Raw genomic sequence first — 21,658 nt, forward strand, 5'->3', positions numbered from 1 at the left:
ATCACAAACCACGGTACGGGTAGGGTTAGAACTCATGGCAAGTGAGTGGTAAAACTACAGGCCAGTGTGTAAGCCACTGGCCTGGAGTTTTACCACTCACTTGCCATGGGTTCTAACCTCCTCACCAGTAATGTTTGCAGTCGTGTTATTACGATTTCATGAGTCATACCTTATCACATTTTGAGATTTAACTTATTATAAAGTTTGGAAATCTAAGATGTCTTATTAATGAAGCATATATTATCTCGATAACATAAAAGATGTCTGAATAACATGAAATATTCCAACAATCTGATTAACTTGATACCCATTGTTGGCATATTTTGATACAACAACAACAACAAGAACACCACCTCCTCAACTCCTCCTCCACCTGCTTTTTTGTCATTGGGGAGCACTAAATCAATAGGGGTCAGGCAGCACCTTGGGGGGGGGGGGACGACCAGCCTTCAGACTTGAGCACATGTGTAATTTCTTGGATCAAGAGACCGCTGATGGGCATCAAGGAACCTCCCTCGAGAGGTGATACTACACTAACACATTTCTCCTCATACTTGGTAATCATTTAGTGTTCCATTTTTATGTTCTTATTATGTTAAATATTTATATCAAAAGCAGACCTGCGCCTCCTCCCCATCCCACAACTGCCTCCCCATCCCACAACTGCCTCCCCATCCCACAACTGCCTCCCCATCCCACAACTGCCTCCCCATCCCACAACTGCCTCCCCATCCCACCACTGCCTCCCCATCCCACAACTGCCTCCCTATCTCCCCATCCCAGCACTGCCTCCCCATCCCACAACTGCCTCCCCATCCCACAACTGCCTCCCCATCCCACCACTGCCTCCCCATCCCACAACTGCCTCCCCATCCCACAACTGCCTCCCCATCCCACAACTGCCTCCCCATCCCACAACTGCCTCCCCATCCCACCACTGCCTCCCCATCCCACAACTGCCTCCCCATCCCACAACTGCCTCCCCATCCCACAACTGCCTCCCCATCCCACAACTGCCTCCCCATCCCACCACTGCCTCCCCATCCCACAACTGCCTCCCCATCCCACAACTGCCTCCCCATCCCACAACTGCCTCCCCATCCCACAACTGCCTCATCTCCCCATCCCACAACTGCCTCATCTCCCCATCCCACAACTGCCTCATCTCCCCATCCCACAACTGCCTCCCTCTCTCTCCATCCCACCACTGCCTCCCTATCTCCCCATCCCACCACTGCCTCCTTATCTCCCCATCCCACCACTGCCTCCCTATACCTGGAGTTACCTGGAGAGAGTTTCGGGGGTCAACGCCCCCGCGGCCCGGTCTGTGACCAGGCCTCCTGGTGGATCAGCGCCTGATCAACCAGGCTGTTGCTGCTGGCTGCACGCAAACCAACGTACGAGCCACAGCCCGGCTGATCAGGAACTGACTTTAGGTGCTTGTCCAGTGCCAGCTTGAAGACTGCCAGGGGTCTGTTGGTAATCCCCCTTATGTGTGCTGGGAGGCAGTTGAACAGTCTCGGGCCCCTGACACTTATTGTATGGTCTCTTAACGTGCTAGTGACACCCCTGCTTTTCATTGGGGGGATGGTGCATCGTCTGCCAAGTCTTTTGCTTTCGTAGTGAGTGATTTTCGTGTGCAAGTTCGGTACTAGTCCCTCTAGGATTTTCCAGGTGTATATAATCATGTATCTCTCCCTCCTGCGTTCCTGGGAATACAGGTTTAGAAACCTCAAGCGCTCCCAGTAATTGAGGTGTTTTATCTCCGTTATGCGCGCCGTGAAAGTTCTCTGTACATTTTCTAGGTCGGCAATTTCACCTGCCTTGAAAGGTGCTGTTAGAATGCAGCAATATTCCAGCCTAGATAGAACAAGTGACCTGAAGAGTGTCATCATGGGCTTGGCCTCCCTAGTTTTGAAGGTTCTCATTATCCATCCTGTCATTTTTCTAGCAGATGCGATTGATACAATGTTATGGTCCTTGAAGGTGAGATCCTCCGACATAATCACTCCCAGGTCTTTGACGTTGGTGTTTCGCTCTATTTTGTGGCCAGAATTTGTTTTGTACTCTGATGAAGATTTAATTTCCTCATGTTTACCATATCTGAGTAATTGAAATTTCTCATCGTTGAACTTCATATTGTTTTCTGCAGCCCACTGAAAGATTTGGTTGATGTCCGCCTGGAGCCTTGCAGTGTCTGCAATGGAAGACACTGTCATGCAGATTCGGGTGTCATCCGCAAAGGAAGACACGGTGCTGTGGCTGACATCCTTGTCTATGTCGGATATGAGGATGAGGAACAAAATGGGAGCTAGTACTGTGCCTTGTGGAACAGAGCTTTTCACCGTAGCTGCCTCGGACTTTACTCTGTTGACGACTACTCTCTGTGTTCTGTTAGTGAGGAAATTATAGATCCATCGACCGACTTTTCCTGTTATTCCTTTAGCGCGCATTTTGTGCGCTATTACGCCATGGTCACACTTGTCGAAGGCTTTTGCAAAGTCTGTATATATTACATCTGCATTCTTTTTGTCTTCTAGTGCATTTAGGACCTTGTCGTAGTGATCCAGTAGTTGAGACAGACAGGAGCGACCTGTTCTAAACCCATGTTGCCATGGGTTGTGTAACTGATGGGTTTCTAGATGGGTGGTGATCTTGCTTCTTAGGACCCTTTCAAAGATTTTTATGATATGGGATGTTAGTGCTGTTGGTCTGTAGTTCTTTGCTGTTGCTTTACTGCCCCCTTTGTGGAGTGGGGCTATGTCTGTTGTTTTTAGTAACTGAGGGACGACCCCCGTGTCCATGCTCCCTCTCCATAGGATGGAAAAGGCTCGTGATAGGGGCTTCTTGCAGTTCTTGATGAACACGGAGTTCCATGAGTCTGGCCCTGGGGCAGAGTGCATGGGCATGTCATTTATCGCATGTTCGAAGTCATTTGGCGTCACGATAACATCGGATAGGCTTGTGTTAATCAAATTTTGTGGCTCTCTCATAAAAAATTCATTTTGATCTTCGACTCTCAGTCTGGTTAGCGGCTTGCTAAAAACTGAGTCATATTGGGACTTGAGTAGCTCACTCATTTCCTTGCTGTCATCTGTGTAGGACCCATCTTGTTTAAGTAGGGGCCCAATACTGGACGTTGTTCTCGATTTTGATTTGGCATAGGAGAAGAAATACTTTGGGTTTCTTTCGATTTCATTTATAGCTTTTAGTTCTTCCCTCAATTCCTGACTCCTAAAGGATTCTTTTAGCTTAAGTTCGATGCTTGCTATTTCTCTGACCAGTGTCTCCCTGCGCATTTCAGATATATTGACCTCTTTTAGCCGCTCTGTTATTCTTTTCCGTCGCCTGTAAAGGGAGCGCCTGTCTCTTTCTATTTTACATCTACTCCTCCTTTTTCTTAGAGGAATAAGCCTTGTGCATACATCGAGTGCCACCGAGTTAATCTGTTCTAGGCATAAGTTTGGGTCTGTGTTGCTTAGTATATCTTCCCAGCTTATATCGGTTAGGACTTGGTTTACCTGGTCCCACTTTATGTTTTTGTTATTGAAGTTGAATTTGGTGAATGCTCCCTCGTGACTAGTCTCATTTTGTCGGTCTGGGGCTCCGCACATACATGTCTGAACCTCAATTATGTTGTGATCTGAGTATATTGTTTTTGATATGGTGACATTTCTTATCAGATCATCATTGTTAGTGAAGATGAGGTCTAGTGTATTCTCCAGTCTAGTAGGCTCTATTATTTGCTGGTTTAAATTGAATTTTGTGCAGAGATTTAAAAGCTCGTGTGAGTGTGAGTTTTCATCAGAGCTGCCTCCTGGTGTTATTACTGCAACAATATTATTTGCTATATTCCTCCATTTTAGGTGCCTTAAGTTGAAATCCCCCAGGAGCAAGATGTTGGGTGCAGGAGCTGGAAGATTTTCCAGACAGTGGTCAATTTTTAACAGCTGCCTCCCTATCTCCCCATTCCACCACTGCCTCCCTATCTCCCCATCCCACAACTGCCTCATCTCCCCATCCCACAACTGCCTCCTTATCTCCCCATCCCACCAATGCCTCATCTCCCCATCCCACAACTGCCTCCTTATATCTCCATCCCACCACTGCCTCCCTATCTCCCCATCCCACCACTGCCTCATCTTCCCATCCCACAACTGCCTCCCTATCTCCCCATCCCACCACTGCCTCACCTCCCCATCCCACAACTGCCTCATCTCCCCATCCCACAGCTGCCTCCCTATCTCCCCATCCCACCACTGCCTCCCTATCTCCCCATCCCACCACTGCCTCCCTATCTCCCCATCCCACAACTGCCTATCTCCCCATCCCACAACTGCCTCCCTATCTCCCCATCCCACAACTGCCTCCCCATCTCCCCATCCCACAACTGCCTCATCTCCCCATCCCACAACTGCCTCATCTCCCCATCCCACAACTGCCTCCCTATCTCCCCATCCCACCACTGCCTCATCTCCCCATCCCCACCACTGCTTCATCTTCCCATCCCACAACTGCCTCCCTATCTCCCCATCCCACCACTGCCTCACCTCCCCATCCCACCACTGCCTCACCTCCCCATCCCACAACTGCCTCATCTCCCCATCCCACAACTGCCTCATCTCCCCATCCCACAACTGCTTCATCTCCCCATCCCACAACTGCCTCATCTCCCCATCCCACCACTGCCTCCCTCTCTCCCCATCCCACAACTACATCTACCCATCCCACCACTGCCTCCCTATCTCCCCATCCCACCACTGCCTCTCTGTCTCCCCATCCCACAACTGCCTCATCTCCCCATCCCACCACTGCCTCATCTCCCCATCCCACCACTGCCTCCCTACCTCCCCATCCCATGACTGCCTCCCTATCTCCCCATTCCACAACTGCCTCATCTCCCCACCCCACAACTGCCTCATCTCCCCATCCCACGACTGCCTCCCTATCTCCCCATCCCACAACTGCCTCATCTCCCCATCCCACCAATGCCTCCCTATCTCCCCATCCCACAACTGCCTCATCTCCCCATCCCACCACTGCCTCCCTATCTCTTCATCCCACAACTGCCTCATCTCCCCATCCCACCACTGCCTCCCTATCTCTCCATCCCACCACTGCCTCCCTATCTCCCCATCCCACAACTGCCTCATCTCCCCATCCCACCACTGCCTCATCTCCCCATCCCACCACTGCCTATCTCCCCATCCCACCACTGCCTCCCTATCTCCCCATCCCACCACTGCTTCCCTATCTCCCCATCCCACAACTGCCTCATCTCCCCATCCCACCACTGCCTCTCTATCTCTCCATCACACAACTGCCTCCTCACCTCCCCATCCCACAACTGACTCATCTCCCCATCCCACAACTGCCTCATCTCCCTATCCCACAACTGCCTCCTTATCTCCCCATTCCACACTGCCTCATCTCCCCATCCCACAACTGTCTCCTTATCTCCCCATCCCACCACTGCCTCCTTACCTCCCCATCCCACCACTGCCTCCTTATCCCCCCATCACACAACTGCCTCATCTCCCCATCCCACAACTGCCTCATCTCCCCATCCCACATCTGCCTCCTTATCTCCCCACTCCACACTGCCTCGTCTCCCCATCCCTCAACTGCCTCATCTCCCCATCCCACAACTGCCTCCTTATCTCCCCATCCAACAACTGCCTCCTTTTCTCCCATCCCACCACTGCTCCAACCATGGGCCAGTGAGTGCTCCAACCATGGGCCAGTGAGTGCTCCAAGTATGGGCCAGTGTGTGCTCCAGCCATGGGCCAATGAGTGCTCCAAGCTTGGGCCAGTGAGTGCTCCAAGCTTGGGCCAGTGAGTGCTACAAGCATGGGCCAGTGAGTGCTCCAAGTATGGGCCAGTGAGTGCTCCAAGTATGGGCCAGTGAGTGCTCCAAGTATGGGCCAGTGAGTGCTCCAAGTATGGGCCAGTGAGTGCTCCAAGTATGGGCCAGTGAGTGCTCCAAGTATGGGCCAGTGAGTGCTCCAAGTATGGGCCAGTGAGTGCTCCAAGTATGGGCCAGTGAGTGCTCCAAGTATGGGCCAGTGAGTGCTCCAAGCATGGGCCAGTGAGTGCTCCAAGCATGGGCCAGTGAGTGCTACAAGCATTGGCCAATGAGTGCTACCTGGAGGCTATTCCGGGGATCAACGCCCCCGCGGCACGGTCCACGACCAGGGCTCCCGGTGGATCAGGGCCTGATCAACCAGGCTGTTACTGCTGGCCGCACGTAGTCCAACGTACGAACCTCAGCCCGGCTGATCCGGCACTGACTTTAAGTATCTGTCCAGCTCCCTCTTGAAGGCAGCCAGGGGCCTATTGGTAATTTCTCTTATGCTTGGTGGGAGGCTGTTGAGCAGTTTTGGACCCCAGACACTTGTGGTGTTTTCTCTTAGTGTACCAATGGCGCCCCTACTTTTAATTGGGGGTATTTTGCATTGCCTGCCCAGTCTTTTACTTTCATAGGGAGTGATTTCTGTGTGCAGATTCAGGACCATTCCTTCTAGAATTTTCCAAGTGTAGATTATATCTCTCCTGTGTTCCAACGAGTACTAGTCAAGTGCTTCCAAGCGTTCCCAGTAGTTGAGGTGTTTGATAGAACGTATACGTGCAGTAAAGATTCTCTGCACACTCTGTAGGTATGCAGTTTCACCTGCTTTGAATGGAGATGTTAATGTACAGCAGTATTCCAGCCTAGAGAGAACAAGTGATTTGAAAAGGATCATTCTTGGCTTGGCATCTCTCGTTTTGAACGTTCTCATTATCCATCCTATCATTCTCTTTGCACTTGTGATCATGGCACTGTTGTGATCCTTGAAATTGAGATCCTCAGACATTATTACGCCCAGGCCCCTTACATTATTTTTCTGCTCTGTTGTATGGCCAGTGTTTGTAGTATACTCTGTTGTAGTTATTATCTCCTCCAGTTTTCCATAACGGAGTAGTTGAATTTGTCCTCATTGAATATCATATTGTTTTCTGTTGCCCATTGGAAAACTTGGTTTATATCTTCTTGGAGGTTAACTGTGTCCTCAATAGATGACAGTCTCATGCAGATCATAGTATCGTGTGCAGAGGATGACACAGTGCTGTGGATTACATCTCTTGTGTCTGATATGAGGATGAGGAACAGGATTGGGGCGAGTACTGTGCCTTGTGGAACAGAGCTCTTCACAATGGCAGCTTCTGATTTAACTCTGCTGACCACTACTCTTTGTGTTCTATTGGTTAGGAAGTTGAAGATCCATCCCCCTACTTAGCCAATTATTCCTTTAGCATGTATTTTGTGTGCAATTACGCCATGATCGCACTTGTCAAACGCATTTGCAAAGTCTGTGTATATTACATCTGTATTCTCTTTTTCTTCCAGTGCATCCAGTAGTTGTGAGAGGCAGGAGCGACCTGCCCTGAACCCATGTTGCCCTGGATTGTGCAGTTTTTGGGAATCCAGGTGGTTTGCAATCATGCTTCTTAGCACTCTTTCAAAGATTTTTCTGATGTGGGACGTTAGAGCTATTGGTCTATATTTCTTAGCTAATGCTTTGCTGCCATCTTTATGGAGTGAGGCTATATCCATTGTTTTAAGTGACTGTGGAATTTCGCCCTTTTCTAAGCCCCTCCATCATAGTATACTTAGGGCACGTGTGAGGGGTTTCTTGCAGTTCTTAATGAACACAGAGTTCCACGAGTCTGGGCCTGGGGCTAAGTGCATGGGCATGTTGTCAATGGCTTTTTCAAGGTCTATTGGAGTTAGGGTAATGTCGAAAATCTGGCACACATTGATGGAGTTTTGAGGCTCATTCATGAAGAAATCATTTGGATTGTCGATCCTCAGACTGATTAGTGGTTCACTAAAAACAGAGTCATACTGGGATTTCAGTGTTTCACTCACTTCCTTGTTGTCATCTGTGAAAGTCCCATCCTGTCTGAGTAAGGGCCCGATACAAGATGTGGCATTTGCCTTGTTTTTGGCATATGAAAAGAAATAGTTCAAATTTCTTTCAATTTCACTAATAGCTTTAAGTTCCTCCTGTCTCTCCTGGTTCCTGTTAGAGTCCTTTAACTAAAGTTCGATAGTTTCCACTTCCCTGGTCAGCACTTCCTTCCGTGTATCAGATATTCTAGTGTTCCTGAGGAGCTCAGTGATTCTTCGTCGTCTTCTGTAGAGGGAGTGTCTTTCATTCTCCAATTTACTCCTGCTCTTCTTTTTTCTTAGGGGAATATGCCTAGAACATGCTTCAGCTGCCAGGAAGTTGATCCTTTCAAGGCACTGGTTTGAATCCATGTCATTTAAGATATCTTCCCAACATGTTCATTTAGGACATGGTTTACCTGGTCCCAGTTGATGTTCTTGTTGTTGAAGTTGTATTTTGTGAAGACACCTTCACAGATACATGTATTTTGCATGTAAGTCTGAACTTCGATTAGATTGTGATCAGAATTAGTTGTTTTTTATATTGTTATGTCTCTTACCAGGTCCTCATAATTTGTGAAGATAAGGTTAAGTGTGTTTTCTAGTCTTGTTGGCTCCACTATCTGCTGGCTTAAGGTGCGTTTATTGCAGAGACTTAGTAACTCGTGTGTGTGACCTTTCATCTGCACTACCTCCAAGGATTGTTTCTGCTATAACATTATTTGCTACATTCTTCCATTTTGTATGCCTTAGGTTGAAATCACTAGCAGTAAGATGTTTGGGGATGGAGCTGGAAGGCTTTCCAGACAGTAATCAGTTTTCAGTAGCTGTTTCTTGAACTGTTGGGAGGTTGCATCTGGTGGCTTATATACACCATGATTAGGTTTTGGTTCTTGATCTTTATTGATAGGACTTAACTACATCATTTGTGATGTTCACAACTCCATGTAGATGAGCGACTCTTTAACATACAGGCCAACCCCCCATCCCCTTGTTGCCTGCTCTTTCTGTCGCATCTAAGAAGGTTGTACTTATTTATCCATATTTCACTGTCAAAATTATCTTTTGTGTGGGTCTCTGTGAAGGCTGCAAACATTGCATTAGACTCCTCTAGAAGTCCACTGATAAAAGGTATTTTGTTGTTGGTGGATGGCCTAAGGCCCTGTATATTAGCAAATATAAACGAGGTTGTATTCTGTGTTTGTTGGGGGGATTTTGTTATTGGCATCAGTAGTTGCAGTTCTGGAGGGCCATGGGTGACCACTGGCTGCGCCTCCAGTCCAACAAGGCTCTAAGGTGGTGGACTATTTTTATTTCCTTCCATTTTCTTTTTCCATTTCCTGCCATTAAAAAATCACCTGGAGTTGGGTTGTCATAGCTACTGTTGTTTGTCTGTGCCTCCTGGTCCCTTTTAGGTGGTATGCAGGGCAGCTGATGTTGTAACACTGCTTTTGGAGGACCGAAAAGTGACACATTTTTGGGTGAAAGAAAGTACAGGAAGAAGAACGACACACTCCTTTAGACAGGAGGTCGCTACATTTTTTGGGATGCTCAAAGTTGCATGTCCCATTTTTTTCCAGATATTCAATGCTTACAAATGCCCCCAAACATAGTATTTACACAATTTCACTTTTGGTTGGACAGAATTGTTGGGAGGTGTGTTGTCAGTTTCTGCAGGTTGTGGGATTGCACTATAATCCTCAGTATCCAAACCAGGGCCACCCAATCCTGGATTCTGTTTACTTTCCTCAGTAGAAGAAGGAGACTCTTCCGCTACATCTGTAATGTGGGCTATGGTCTTGTGCAATAATGGTTGTATATTCAAGGTTTTAGTGGTGACTGTGGTAGGGTCCCTTGTAAAGTCTGGACTGGCAATAAGGCTGGAGGCTGGGACTGAGTCAACATTGGCACTGGGGACTGAGCCTGGGCCAGCACCAGCTCTGTGGGCATTAGTGCTATGACCGGGGGATGGGTCTGGGTTATCACTGTATAGGGGGGGGGGGGCTAACTGATGTTTTTGTTTCCTGTCTGTTTTTCAGTGGGTGACTAGATAGTTTCGAGTCATCTGTTGTGGTATGGGCATTCTGCATTTTTTGGTTCACTCCTATCTCTTTCTACCATGTTTTATATATTTTTGGTAGACTGTCCAAGAGGTCATGTAAAGACACGTCACATGGTAGGCTTATGCCTTTTCATCGATTGTATGCTCAATTATGTATATTATGATTCCCTCCATCTCAATGCTACCATCACTCGTTTTATTACTTATGACTATAGTAAATACTCATCCGTTATTTCCACTTCTCTGGACCTCTGGCATAAGTTCGCTAGTGCCAGTCGCTTTTAAGATATTCCCATAAGCTACACCATATATTTTACGCTATACTGGGGATAATTAAGATTACTCTTGTCTACAATTTAGTTCACTATGTCACTGCACATATATATCCTTGTCACTCACTATATTACTTATAAGATAGTTCAATATCTGTTTATTTCCACTTCTGTCGACATCTGGCAATAGAAATAATTCGCTAGTGCTGGTCAGGTGTAAATCCACATTAACTGTTACTCCACCGGCACTCTCCATTCGACACTGTAATTCAGATTTTTCTATTTAGTGCTCACTCATATTCCTTTTATGTTGGTTCAAATGAGTGTATGCACTTTCTGGTTGCACACGCTTATTTCCCGCACTCTGTTCCCTCTCCTACTATCAGGAAACGCAATTTTTGACGGAGCTCAACCGCACGTGACTCGACCCCGACCGCGGCACCTCAAAAGCATGGGCCAGTGAGTGTTCCAAGCATGGGCCAGTGAGTGCTCCAAGCATGGGCCAGTGAGTGCTCCAAGCATGGGCCAGTGAGTGCTCCAAGCATGGGCCAGTGTATAACCAGTTTGTTTGGTGTTCTGGTAGCGGGGAATAAATGATACGTCTTCGGAGGCTTCTTACTTTATTGTTAAGTCGTGGTGGGTACACAGGCTTGTGTGTTGTGCCCATGGCCCGGGAGGGTCATCCCACGAGAGAGAGCTAGTAGGCCTTCTGTCTTGCTGCTAGGCCTCTGTGTGAGTGAGAGTGTGTGGGACCAGCTTCCCACAGACCTGAAGCAGGCCCAGAGGGCAGCACCTTAGTGCCGCGAAATATGAACTAAGCTGGCAGACAGTAAGGCTGTCTGTGCAGACAGTTCAGGCTGTCTACAAGTGAGTGCTCCAAGCATTGGCCAGTGAGTGCTCCAAGCATGGGCCAGTGAGTGCTCCAAGCATGGGCCAGTGAGTGCTCCAAGCATTGGCCAGTGAGTGCTCCAAGCATGGGCCAGTGAGTGTTCCAAGCATTGGCCAGTGAGTGCTCCAAGTATGGGCCAGTGAGTGCTCTAGGTATGGGCCAGTGAGTGCTCCAAGTATGGGCCAGTGAGTGCTCCAAGCATGGGCCAATGAGTGCTCCAAGTATGGGCCAGTGAGTGCTCCAAGCATGGGCCAGTGAGTGCTCCAAGCATGGGCAAGTGAGTGCTCCAAGCATGGGCCAGTGAGTGCTCCAAGTATGGGCCAGTAAGTGCTTCAAGTATGGGCCAGTGAGTGCTCTAGGTATGGGCCAGTGAGTGCTCCAAGTATGGGCCAGTGAGTGCTCCAAGCATGGGCCAGTGAGTGCTCCAAGCATGGGCCAATGAGAGCTCCAAGCATGGGCCAGTGAGTGCTCCAAGCATGGGCCAGTGAGTGCTCCAAGCATGGGCCAGTGAGTGCTCCAAGCATGGGCCAGTGAGTGCTCCAAGCATGGGCCAGTGAGTGCTCCAAGCATTGGCCAGTGAGTGCTCCGAGCATTGGCCAGTGAGTGCTCCAAGTATGGACCAGTGGGTGCTCCAACCATGAGCCAGTGAGTGTTCCAAGTATGGGTAAGTGAGTGCTCCAAGTATGGGCCAGTGAGTGCTCCAAGTATGGGCCAGTAAGTGCTCCAAGTATGGGCCAGTGAGTGCTCCAAGTATGGGCCAGTAAGTGCTCCAAGTATGGGCCAGTGAGTGCTCTAGGTATGGGCCAGTGAGTGCTCCAAGTATGGGCCAGTGAGTGCTCCAAGCATGGGCCAGTGAGTGCTCCAAGCATTGGCCAGTGAGTGCTCCGAGCATTGGCCAGTGAGTGCTCCAAGTATGGACCAGTGAGTGCTCCAAGCATGGGCCAATGAGTGCTCCAAGTATGGGCCAGTGAGTGCTCCAAGTATGGGCCAGTGAGTGCTCCAAGCATTGGCCAGTGAGTGCTCCAAGCATTGGCCAGTGAGTGCTCCAAGCATGGGCCAGTGAGTGCTCCAAGCATGGGCCAGTGAGTGCTCCAAGCATTGGCCAGTGAGTGCTCCAAGCATGGGCCAGTGAGTGTTCCAAGCATTGGCCAGTGAGTGCTCCAAGTATGGGCCAGTGAGTGCTCTAGGTATGGGCCAGTGAGTGCTCCAAGTATGGGCCAGTGAGTGCTCCAAGCATGGGCCAGTGAGTGCTCCAAGTATGGGCCAGTGAGTGCTCCAAGCATGGGCCAGTGAGTGCTCCAAGCATGGGCCAGTGAGTGCTCCAAGTATGGGCCAGTAAGTGCTCCAAGTATGGGCCAGTGAGTGCTCTAGGTATGGCCCAGTGAGTGCTCCAAGTATGGGCCAGTGAGTGCTCCAAGAATGGGCCAGTGAGTGCTCCAAGCATGGGCCAGTGAGTGCTCCAAGCATGGGCCAATGAGTGCTCCAAGCATGGGCCAGTGAGTGCTCCAAGCATGGGCCAGTGAGTGCTCCAAGCATGGGCCAGTGAGTGCTCCAAGCATGGGCCAGTGAGTGCTCCAAGCATGGGCCAGTGAGTGCTCCAAGCATTGGCCAGTGAGTGCTCCGAGCATTGGCCAGTGAGTGCTCCAAGTATGGACCAGTGAGTGCTCCAACCATGAGCCAGTGAGTGCTCCAAGTATGGGTAAGTGAGTGCTCCAAGTATGGGCCAGTGAGTGCTCCAAGTATGGGCCAGTAAGTGCTCCAAGTATGGGCCAGTGAGTGCTCCAAGTATGGGCCAGTAAGTGCTCCAAGTATGGGCCAGTGAGTGCTCTAGGTATGGGCCAGTGAGTGCTCCAAGTATGGGCCAGTGAGTGCTCCAAGTATGGGCCAGTGAGTGCTCCAAGCATTGGCCAGTGAGTGCTCCAAGCATTGGCCAGTGAGTGCTCCAAGCATGGGCCAGTGAGTGCTCCAAGCATGGGCCAGTGAGTGCTCCAAGCATTGGCCAGTGAGTGCTCCAAGCATGGGCCAGTGAGTGTTCCAAGCATTGGCCAGTGAGTGCTCCAAGTATGGGCCAGTGAGTGCTCTAGGTATGGGCCAGTGAGTGCTCCAAGTATGGGCCAGTGAGTGCTCCAAGCATGGGCCAATGAGTGCTCCAAGTATGGGCCAGTGAGTGCTCCAAGCATGGGCCAGTGAGTGCTCCAAGCATGGGCCAGTGAGTGCTCCAAGTATGGGCCAGTAAGTGCTCCAAGTATGGGCCAGTGAGTGCTCTAGGTATGGACCAGTGAGTGCTCCAACCATGAGCCAGTGAGTGCTCCAAGTATGGGTAAGTGAGTGCTCCAAGTATGGGCCAGTGAGTGCTCCAAGTATGGGCCAGTAAGTGCTCCAAGTATGGGCCAGTGAGTGCTCCAAGTATGGGCCAGTAAGTGCTCCAAGTATGGGCCAGTGAGTGCTCTAGGTATGGGCCAGTGAGTGCTCCAAGTATGGGCCAGTGAGTGCTCCAAGCATGGACCAATGAGTGCTCCAAGCATGGGCCAGTGAGTGCTCCAAGCATTGGCCAGTGAGTGCTCCGAGCATTGGCCAGTGAGTGCTCCAAGTATGGACCAGTGAGTGCTCCAACCATGAGCCAGTGAGTGCTCCAAGTATGGGCCAGTGAGTGCTCCAAGTATGGGCCAGTGAGTGCTCCAAGTATGGGCCAGTGAGTGCTCCAAGTATGGGCCAGTAAGTGCTCCAAGTATGGGCCAGTAAGTGCTCCAAGTATGGGCCAGTGAGTGCTCCAAGCATGGGCCAATGAGTGCTCCAACATGGGCCAGTGAGTGCTCCAAGTATGGGCCAGTGAGTGCTACAAGTATGAGGCAGTGAGTGCTACAAGTATGGGCCAGTGAGTGCTCCAAGTATGGGCCAGTGAGTGCTCCAAGCATGGGCCAGTGAGTGCTCCAAGTATGGGCCAATGAGTCCTCCTCCATTCTTCTGTTATGTCACTAACTGTAATTACAGGTTTTCCCACGACAATAGTTACAGTCTGCTGATCCTCATTATCAGTTTACCATACAGTACATCAGATATATTCGATTTCGTTACTTACAGGATTTATAGAATGCATACTCTTATACTTGTTGAGGGAGTGTGAGGGAGTGTGTGTGAGGGAGTGTGTGTGTGTGATACAGGGAGGGTACTCACCTAATTATACTCACTTGATTGTGGTTGCAGGGGTCGAGTCATAGCTCCTGGCCCCGCCTCTTCACTGGTCGCTACTACGTCCACTCTCTGCTTCATGAGCTTTATCATACCTCTTCTTGAAGCTGTGTGTGGATCCTGCCTCCATCTACATTTATTTCCAGACTATTCCACTTCCTGACAACTCTGTCTGAAGAAATACTTCCTACATCCTTGTGGCTCATCCGGTCTTCAGCTTCCAATTGTGACCCCATCCCGATTGTTGCCATGTCCCCATCTCTGGAATATCCGGTCTCTGTCTACCAGTCAATTTTTGTCAGTATCTTATATGTTGTTATCATGTCTCCCCTATCCCTCCCGTCCTCCAGTGTCGCCAGGTCGATTTCCCTTAACCTCATATCGTAGGACATGCACCTTAGCTCTGAGACTAGTCTTCTTGCAAACCTTTGCACTTTCTCTAATTTCCTTATGTGCTTGGTGAAGTGTGGGTTCCAAACTGGTGCTGCATACTTCAATATAGGCCTGACATACACTGTGTACAGGGCCGAACGATTCCTTATTGAAATGTCGGAATGCTATTCTTAGGTTTGCTAGGCGCTCATAGACTGCAGCAGTTATTTGGTTTATTTGCACCTCAGGAGATGTCCCCTGTGTTATACTCACCCTAAGATCCTTTTCCTTGAGTGAGGTTTGTAATCCCTGGCCCCTGGACTGTACTCCGTCTGCAATCTTCTTTGCCCTTCCCCAATCTTCATGGCTTTGCACTTGGTGGGTTTGAACTCCAGGAGCCAGTTTCTGGATCAGACCTGCAGCCTGTCCAGATTCCTTTGTAGTTCTGCCTGGTCCTTGTCCGATTGAATTCTTCTCTTCAACTTCACATCATCTGCAAAGAGGGACACTTCTGAGTCTATTCCTTCCGTCATGTCGTTCACATATACCAGAAACAGCACCGGTCCTAGGACTGACTCCTGTGGAACCGCGCTCGTCACAGGTGCCCACTCTGGCACCTTGTCATGTACCATGACTCACTGATGTCTTAGCGACAGGTATTCCCTGATCCATTGCAGTGCCTTCCCTGTTACACATGCCTGGTCTTCCAGCTTATGCATTAATCTCTTGTGTGGAACTGTCAAAAGCCACTCCTCTCTTGATAATCTTCTCCATGACTTTGCATACTATACATGTCAGTGACACTGGTCTGTAGTTTAATGCTTCGTGTCTGCCTCATTATTTAAAAATTGGGACTACATTTACTGTCTTCCATACCTCAGGTAGTCACCCTGTTTCAATAGATGTGTTGATTGTTCTTACGCCATGGCCTTCAAGAGGAAACTCGTCAAGTATCTTCACCAGGTGCCTGATCAACCAGGCTGTGATGGATATGTGGGGCAGTGGGTTTCCAGAAGCAACAGCCTGGTTGACCAGGCAAGCACCAGACGAGCCTGGCCCATGGCCGGGCTCAGAGAATAGAGAAACTCTAGAAACTCTTCAAAGATATATATCAAAGGTATACACACTGCCTGTGCTCCCTCAGGACCCATGGACAGATATCCAGCCCCATCTCCTTTGAGGTATCTAGCCTGCTAAACAGACTCTTCACTTCTTCCTCGGTTGTATGTATTGTGTCCAACACTTGATGGTGTACTCCACCTCTCCGTCTTTCTGGAGTCCCTTCTGTCTTGTCTGTGAACACTTCTTTGAATCTCACGTTGAGCTCCTCGCATACTTCTTTGTCATTTCTTGTGATCTCCCCACCTTCCTTCCTCAGCCTGATTATCTGGTTCTGACTGTTATTTTCCTCCTGATGTGGCTATACAATAGCTTCAGGTCAAATTTGGTTTTCGCTTCTATGTCATTTTCTTATTGTCATTGCACCTTCCTTCTTACCTGTGCATATTCATTTCTCCTTATTCTCCTGGGTCCTTTGCCTTCTATACTTTTTCCATTCTCTAGCACACTTGGTTTTGGCCTCTCTACACCTTTGAGCAAACCAAGGGCTCATCCTGACCTCATTATTTCTGTTACCCATGGGTACAAACCTCTCAGTTTCCTTGCATATTTTTGTCACATATTTCATCTTCTCATTTACTGACTTCCTTGCCAGTGCTCTGTCCCACTGAACCTCATGCGTGTGTGTGTGTGTGTGTGTGTGCGCTCACCTATTTGTGGTTGCAGGGGTTTAGTAATAGCTCCTGGCACCGCCTCTTCACTTATCACTACTAGGTCCGCTCTCTCCCTGCTCCATGAGCTTTAGTAGACATTCTTTATTCGTTCGCCGCCCCTGTTTGCTCCGTCCCTTTTCTCTTCGCCTACATTCACTCTTGTCTTCCCTTCAGTTACCACCTTTATATGTTCATGTAGCATCTCACTTTTCCCTGCCCCCCTGGGACGTTCCAGCTGTTCGGGTCTGTTCTTTCTCACTCCCTTGCTCGAAAGCTCAACTGCCTACGGTGGCTTCCCGCTCTCTTTTTCTTGATCACTTCCACTCCCATTCTCATGCCACCGCTGTGTACACAGATGGCTCTAAGTCTTCAGACGGCGTCGGATTCGCAGCAGTGTTTCCGGACAGCGTCGTACGAGGGCATTTACTATCTTCAGCTAGCATTTTTACTGCTGAACTGTATGCCATTCTTGCAGCACTTATTCGTATTGCATCTATGCCTGTGTCATCATTTGTAGTAGTCTCAGACTCCCTTAGTGCTCTACAGGCTATACGAAAATTTGATACATCTCATCCCCTAGTTCTCCGTATCCAACTTTGGCTACGCCGTATCTCTACCAAACATAAAGATATTGTTTTTTGTTGGGTCCCTGGTCATGTCGACGTACAGGGCAATGAACAGGCAGACACTGCTGCGCGGTCAGCAGTATATGACCTACCAATTTCCTATCGAGGTGTTCCATTTCTGGACTATTTTGCTGCAATAGCTACCCACCTTCGCACCCGTTGGCAACAACGTTGGTCAACTCTGCTCGGTAACAAACTTCATTCTATTAAACCGAGCATAGGTTACTGGCCGTCTTCTTGTCATCAGTGCCGAAGTTGGGAGACCACTCTCTCCCGCCTTCGCATTGGCCACACTCGTCTTACTCATGGGTATCTCATGGAGAGGCACCCTGTTCCTCTCTGTGAGCAGTGTCAAGTTCCAGTATCGATTAGCCACATTCTGTTAGACTGCCCTCTCTATCAACGAGCACGCAGAATTTACCTCCAACGTCGTCTTCGTTCTACTACTCTCTCTTTACCTTCCCTTCTTGCTGATGGACCCTCCTTTAATCCTGACTCTCTCATTGACTTCTTGACAACGACCGATTTACTCCACAAACTCTGATGATACTTTTCGCACTCCCCTCAGCCCTTTCTGGTTCAGTCTCTTGCTGCCCTTTACCCTTTCACCATCCACTGCCCCGCTGTTATCCGTAACCTGTTGCTCATCCATCTCCCTTTTGCCACCTGATGCCCTCACTTCCTTCCTGCCCTGCAGCGCTGTATAGTCCTTGTGGCTTAGCGCTTCTTTTTTGATTATAATAATAATCCATGAGCTTTATCAAACCTTGTTTTAAAACTATGTATGGTTTCTACCGCCACTACATCACTTCCCAGACTGTTCCACTTCCTGACAACTCTGACTGAGAAAATACTTCCAAACATCCCCCTGACTCATCTGAGTCTTCAATTTCCAATTGTGACCCCTTGTTTCTGTGTCCCATCTCTGGAGCATCCTGTCTCTGTCCACCTTGTCAATTCCTCGCAGTATTTTATATGTTATCATGTCTTCCCTAACCCTCCTGTCCTCCAGTGTCGTGAGACCGATTTCCCTTAACCTTTCTTCGTAGGACATTTCCCTTATCTCTGGAACTAGTCTTGTTGCTAACCTTTGTACTTTCTCTAAATTCTTGACGTGCTTGACCAGGTGTGGGTTCCAAACTGGTGCTGCATACTCCAGTATGGGCCTGACATACATGGTGTACAGTCTTAAATGATGTGTGAGTGTGTTAGTTACCATTTGTCCTAGGCACATGTCTGTTAGACACTGGGCCTGTTGTATATGCATGTGTGTGTGTGTGTGTGTGTGTGTGTGTGTACTCACATATTTGTTCTCACCTATTTGTGTTTGCAGGGGTCGAGTCATAGCTCCTGGCCACGCCTCTTCACTAGTCGCTACTAGGTCCTCTCCCTCTCTGCTCCATGAGCTTTAGTGTGTGTGTGTGTGTGTGTGTGTGTGTGTGTGTGTGTGTGTGTGTGTGTGTGTGTGTGAGTGAATGAGAGAGAGAGAGAGAGAGAAAATTATCAGTGTTGCATAATACAAATACAAATATCACACTATCATACCACTCACCATGATCTTCCTTTTATATTCTATGTCACAAGAATTGATCAGTAATAACAGAATTTTCCTTACATACTTAATATCAGGTCTTTAGCTAAAACACAGTGGACTAACATTATATACGGAAATTAACAACTTGGCTGGTGGTCCGGTGGCTAAAGCTCCCGCTTCACACACGGAGGGCCCGGGTTCGATTCCCGGCGGGTGGAAACATTTGACACGTTTCCTTACACCTGTTGTCCTGTTCACCTAGCAGCAAATAGGTACCTGGGTGTTAGTCGACTGGTGTGGGTCGCATCCTGGGGGACAAGATTAAGGACCCCAATGGAAATAAGTTAGACAGTCCTCGATGACGCAATGACTTTCTTGGGTTATCCTGGGTGGCTAACCCTCCGGGGTTAAAAATCCGAACGAAATCTTATCTTATCTTATCTCTCTTACAATAATTGTTTGGACACACACATTAGTTTAAAAGTAAGTGGTATTTATTACATGAAAGAGTTACCACATGTCTCCTTCACCCATAATTTGTCTCAACTTCTGTGAGACCAACTGTAAATACTATTTTTTTTTTTACATTTCCTCTATTTGAATACCCCAGAGAACCAGGCTAAACTGTCTGGTTATGTATACACGAATTTTTTTTGGTAAGGTTAAAGTGACTATAGGTAGACTAGCCTATTTTTTAAACAGTGATTTTATGACCATTATGGAACTCATGGTGAATGTTATATTTAACCCAGTTTCCAGTGTTGTTGCCGGGCCGGGCACTGGTAGGTGTTGTTGCCAGACACTGGTAGGTGTTGTTTCCGGGCACTGGTAGGTGTTGTTGCTAGACACTGGTAGGTGTTGTTGCCAGACACTGGTAGGTGTTGTTTCCAGGCACTGGTAGGTGTTGCAAGATGAAGTTATCATAAAGTACTGTAATATACCTGAATTCTGAGGTTATAGACATTGTTTTAGAATTCTGACCTTCATTCCTCTGTCTCTTAGCTCCTTCAGATGTTTAAAGCAATGAAGTCTTACGATATTAAGTCTGTCTCCCTCTAGTGATTTAACCAAACAATGCATGGCTGTATTAAACATGTCCTCGCCTGAATTTTAATTATAATTTACTGTTAAACATGAGCCATCTTACCAGTAACTGACTGTTTCTATTCAGCTTTTTTGACTTGATAAAGACAGTGAGCTTTAGCTGCCAAGTAACATAATTTTTTGCATGTTTGTAACTGTTCTTTTGTTATTCAACAAAACCACTCCCTTACATATGGATTTTTTTTTTTTTTTGTATTTGCCAAATCACTTGTGCTAATTTCAAGTAGCTAAATAATAACCCACAATTTTGCACATCCATTTGTAAGGTGTATTGTATGTATAGAAGCCATAACCTTTTATTTTGGCATTATTTTTTTGTTGACCAATCTAATTCACCCTCTACCCTCTTTCTTATAGGACAATTTAGACATCATGGGACTTTACAAGCCTGAAATATTTTGTTGATGAGGTAAAGACCATACAATCCTGTGCATGCTCAAAGGTTAGCAGGGAGGAATGACTGACACACGATGCAACATTATTATTATGGACCGAGAAGTTAACTCTTGTTGTGGAGGTTGAGATGCTGAAGCTCAGTGTCAAGCATGACGTCTTTAAGAAGTCTTAGTGTTAGCTGAGGTTTTGGTTGGACTGATAATGTCACATATTGTGGCTTGCCTAACTGATGGCTTGTCTAAAGTTGTGGTGTTAATTATTATGGTTTCATAGACCTCAAATATTCCTTAAATATGTTATCACAATTTCCAGGGGTTATATTTACATTGACATTATAAGCACCAGTTCAGGTTCACCATGGTTCAGTTGAAAATTAATTACTTTGTAATACAGTAATATAATTGAAGTAAATCCTTAATTTAATGGGCCCAACTTAACTGATAAAATCTAGACTTCTGGAAACATGAAACTATGTTTGTTAAATCCAGAATTGTTCTTAATTGTTGCAGTCTGCTGGTTATATTGTTTTTAAAATTTAACAATATCTGTTAAATCTAAAATTGCCTATTATTTTTTCAGTCAAGAAAAGAGCCTCATTATTTGGATTTAATAGAGAATTGGCTGAAACAAAATATATCCTCCCTCTATTAGTCCATTAAATTGAGAGTTCGCCGTACATTTATTATACTGAAAAATATCATGGCAGTCAATTATTTAATTATTCATATTACTGCTGCCACATATTTTACAATATGTGTAGGTATTAAGAGGGACTTCATGTTATTACCAACACTGAGCTGAAGACATTACCCTGCAGGGTTAAGCATGCCTACATCTTACTACCTTCAATGTTGGTAGCTATGTTAAATGGATGTGTTGCCTGGCATGTGTCATGTTGGCACTCTTCCTACTCTGCGTCACCTGCGCCTGCATGCCCTGTAGACAAGCCACATCACCACCTTTGTCATTCCTTTATTTTTCCTAGGATATTCAAGGCCCCTTTTCTCCCTTCTACTGTAATTAACTTGTCGGTGTCATATGATGGATGTGGATGTTGTTTTCTCTTAAATTTGTCTCTCTCTCTCTCTCTTTTTTCTTTTTGTATAAGAGGGATATGAAGGGTATTTATGACATGGTGTTCCTGTGTGGGGTTGTTTTCTAGCACTTGTTAAACATTACTGCAATATATGCAAGGTGTTGAATCTGCCTTGATGGTGTCATCAGTGTTTACAGTAATGGTCCTCAATAAGATGCCTAGCATTTTATGAGGGAACTCTTAGACTAATGCTGATACTAACATCACTCTGTGCTGTGTCTGTAGTGCATATTTTCATTGTACTTGTTTTCTGACAATTTGTAGATTGACGCTCTTCAGGCTGCAAATTTTGAGCATACAAAAGAATTTTGTGCCACTAGTATCACTGTACATTTCTCTTCATTGCCTAGATCTTTTTATTAATATTTTACATGATCATTTTGAACTGTTGTAGGCTATGCATAATTTTCAATTAA

General features: G+C 47.3%; 1 protein-coding gene across 2 annotated transcripts in view; it reads left to right on the forward strand.

Moving 5' to 3' along the window:
• MICAL-like (protein) overlaps positions 1–21,658 on the forward strand; it is a 568,521-nt gene that overhangs the window by 426,436 nt on the left and 120,427 nt on the right. The gene's annotated exons all lie outside the window — the stretch shown is intronic.

The sequence above is a fragment of the Cherax quadricarinatus genome, chromosome 54 (genome assembly GCF_038502225.1).
Source record: "Cherax quadricarinatus isolate ZL_2023a chromosome 54, ASM3850222v1, whole genome shotgun sequence".
NCBI lineage: Eukaryota > Metazoa > Arthropoda > Malacostraca > Decapoda > Parastacidae > Cherax > Cherax quadricarinatus.